General features: G+C 40.4%; 2 non-coding genes across 2 annotated transcripts; one reads left to right on the plus strand and one right to left on the minus strand.

Annotated features, from left to right (window-relative positions):
* The first annotated feature begins 703 nt into the window (after positions 1-703).
* On the plus strand, positions 704-777 carry TRNAI-AAU (transfer RNA isoleucine (anticodon AAU)). Its single transcript has one exon. It is a non-coding gene; the product is annotated as a tRNA-Ile (tRNA).
* A 1,365-nt stretch (positions 778-2,142) lies between these two features.
* Positions 2,143-2,214, minus strand: TRNAC-GCA (transfer RNA cysteine (anticodon GCA)). Its single transcript has one exon. It is a non-coding gene; the product is annotated as a tRNA-Cys (tRNA).
* Positions 2,215-3,747: the final 1,533 nt, after the last annotated feature.

The raw sequence follows: 3,747 nt of genomic DNA on the forward strand, positions 1-3,747 counted from the left end.
GTTAGATTTACATTTCATCATTAGACAAGCAATACAAGTGCTTAGACAATACTTGTGTTTACAATAGACAAAAAGAACACAGTTTATGGAAAAGTGTTTGTTGAGTAAACAGTCCAATTTAAAATTGATGTTTGTTAGCGAATATGAACCCTCAAACTCACAGCGGTTATAGATAAGGGCATGGAAGGCGACCATGACTATTAAAAAAAAAATGAAAACACTGTTAGTCTATTGGTGTTCGACTTGATCCACACACACTTTATATTTCATTTTGTCTAGATCTCCATACAAGGTGACTGTCAGTGGGACCACATCTGGCTGTGTACTGATTTTGTTACTTGGCTCATACACAGGGGCCTCGTAGCCTGGTGGATAGCGCGCAGGACTCGTAATTCTGTGGCGCGGGTTCGATTCCCGCACGAGGCAGAAACAAATGGGCAAAGTTTCTTTCACCCTGAATGCCCCTGTTACCTAGCAGTAAATAGGTACCTGGGAGTTAGTCAGCTGTCACGGGCTGCTTCCTGGGGTGTGTGTGTGTGGTGTGGAAAAAAAAAGTAGTTAGTAAACAGTTGATTGACAGTTGAGAGGCGGGCCGAAAGAGCAGAGCTCAACCCCCGCAAAAACACAACTAGTAAACACAAGTGTTTTGTTTGATACATTTATGTTTTATATATATAATATCGGCTTGTTTTCTAAACCTATCGGCCTGTTAGCTCAGTTGGTTAGAGCGCCGTGCTAATAACGCGGATGTCGTGGGTTCGATCCCCATACATGCCAGAAGGTTTTCTCAAGGAAGTATTGTTTTACCTGATTAACCGGCTGTGAGTCATACGTCAGGCTGCAAGCAGTAGCCGCGTCAAACATTCTGGTTCACTACTCTAGCAACCATGAGGCCTGGTCGGGGACCAGGCCGCCGGGACGTTGAGCCCCGAAATCATTGCAAGGTAACCGTAAGGTGGTTCCTATTCACACTCCACTGCAGCTTGCTTTGGTTTCGTCTGAGAGTTCTTGTCTATAATGACACTTTATATATTTGATAGTGCAAGATTATGTGCAACATAATAGGGGGCCTCGTAGCCTGGTGGATAGCGCGCAGGACTCGTAATTCTGTGGCGCGGGTTCGATTCCCGCACGAGGCAGAAACAAATGGGCAAAGTTTCTTTCACCCTGAATGCCCTGTTACCTAGCAGTAAATAGGTACCTGGGTGTTAGTCAGCTGTCACGGGCTGCTTCCTGGGGGTGGAGGCCTGGTCAAGGACTGGGCCGCGGGGACACTAAAGCCCCGAAATCAACTCAAGATAACCTCAAGATAAGATAACATGTCTATATTTACTGCAAGCTTGCTTGACAAGAATATCAACTTTATTTTTATGTTCTTTGGATCTCAATCATGTGAGGGGAACCACAACAACTTGACTCTGACCCCTTTAGTTAAGTATGCACATTTCTGAGGTTGAGCGAAAAACAGAATAGGGAAAATAACTTTAATAATTAAGAAAATACGTAGAGTAAATAAGAGCTAATTAAACATATCATAAAATAAACTGCAGTGAAGAACACTAACTTATATGAGTAAATATATAAGTTAATCCTTGGTGACAATAATAAAGTAAAAGTAAACTGTAGTAAGTGGCCACATTAATTAACTTTAAAATAAAAGACTAGAACGTATATCTGTGTCTGGCTTCAAAGACAAGCAAGTTACAGTTTGATTGTAACTTATTAAGAGTTTGTAATGAGAAAAATAGGGAGAGAATTTGAGATAATTAAGCTTTCTACTGCAACATTTTCAGTCATTTTTCACATTAAGAAAAACCAACAGTTTAACGTGTTGGGTGGATGGATACCCAATCATTGACACATTGGTATTTGTGTTACTGTTGCGCTATGTTGCTGGATACTTTAGATTCTTGAAATCACGTCTTGCTTGTGTAATTCTTTATCAATTTTGTGGCCAAAGAATACAATTTAAAATAATATATAAATATAATTTACGCTAATTTTAACTTGTGCTGTAATAGAGTACAAACAGCGCTTCTGTTAATTACAATGCAGTAATTGTTATTCCAGAGCAATTGTACATGAAGTGTAAACTATAACGTAGAAATTGTAGTACTCTGATTTAAATGTTTTCATAAAACAAAGGGGCGCCCGGGATTGAACCAGGGACCTCTCGATCTGCAGTCGAATGCTCTACCACTGAGCTACACCCCCTATGGAGAGTAGTGTGTGTGTTGAGCTCAACGCATATAATAGTTACAAATTTATATATATATATATATATATATATATATATATATATATATATATATACATTTATATATATAAATAGTATATATATATATATATATATATACATATATATATATATATATATATATATATATATATATATATATATATATATATATATATATATATATATATATATATATATATTAGGGGTACCACCTCTAGTGCAATTGCAGGGACCAACATCCTCGAAGAAGAAAACAAAGTGCATTCAGAGAAGATCTTGTGGATTCTCACTGAATACTTTATTCTTTTCCTCTCATACCACCCTTATTATTTTTTTTGTATGTTTTGTTTCATTTTATTGCAGTGCTAGAGTTTACAGAGAACACACACACACACACACACAAATATATACCAATTAAACAATCAGCGTTCGAAGACCTCGTCCAGCTCCTCGGAGGTTGGGTGCGTACCCAGGATACAGCACGCATTTCCACTCTGAACTGCGACACTGAGGCGCTGGAACAGGAAACTAGCTGCTCGTGGGTCTCTAAGTTTTCCCAATGAGTTCCTCACCAACCTCCTTTAAAAACTTGAGTCCACATTTACCCCAGGCGCCCAGAGTCTCAGAGCCAATCGGCACGAACCTGTAATAACGTTCTAGGTCTCTGTACTTGTTGATTTTCTGGGTCTCCCTGAAGGTGGGTGCCCCACCTCCCTCCACTGAGCTGTAACGTAAATAGGTATCATCCAATGTAGATGCACAGGTGTAATCCCATACGACCTGTTTACCTTCCCTTTATGGCTGCAGGGTGACTCCATCTGGGCGTTTTGGGCTGTTGTCAGGTCTGCACAACTGGGGTTCCCTTTGTGCTGGCCACCCAGCTGTAGCCAAATTTCTCTTGATGATGTCATTGACTCCTTCATGTCTGGCAATCTTTCCCTGTGTCTTACGACAGATGAGACCATGGCTGCCGTATTGGTCTGCCCGTGCATGGCCGCAAATACACCGGTGTTCGGTGGAGATAGGGGCGGCAAGGCGCAGAGCAACACTAATACTTAGGGTCCGATGGTCCAGGCGGGTGCCCTAGGCGGAATTAGGGACTGCCAACAGGAAGTCCTCACCATGGGGGCCTTGCACAGCTAGCAGACGCGCTCTGTCCTTCTGAGAAGCTGCGTCCAGCAATGCTTTGGCAATGTTCTCCACTATGGGGCTATCCCATTTGGCCTGTTTACCGTCGTTTAGAAAAGTTGGTCGTATATATATATATATATATATATATATATATATATATATATATATATATATATATATATATATATATATATATATATATATATGTCGTACCTAGTAGCCAGAACTCACTTCTGAGCCTACTATGCAAGGCCCGATTTGCCTAATAAGCCAAGTTTTCATGAATTAATTGCTTTTCGACTACCTAACCTACCTAACCTAACCTAACCTAACTTTTTCGGCTACCTAACCTAACCTAACCTATAGAGATAGGTTAG

Source organism: Procambarus clarkii, chromosome 83, assembly GCF_040958095.1.
Source record: "Procambarus clarkii isolate CNS0578487 chromosome 83, FALCON_Pclarkii_2.0, whole genome shotgun sequence".
In the NCBI taxonomy this organism is placed as follows: Eukaryota; Metazoa; Arthropoda; class Malacostraca; order Decapoda; family Cambaridae; genus Procambarus; species Procambarus clarkii.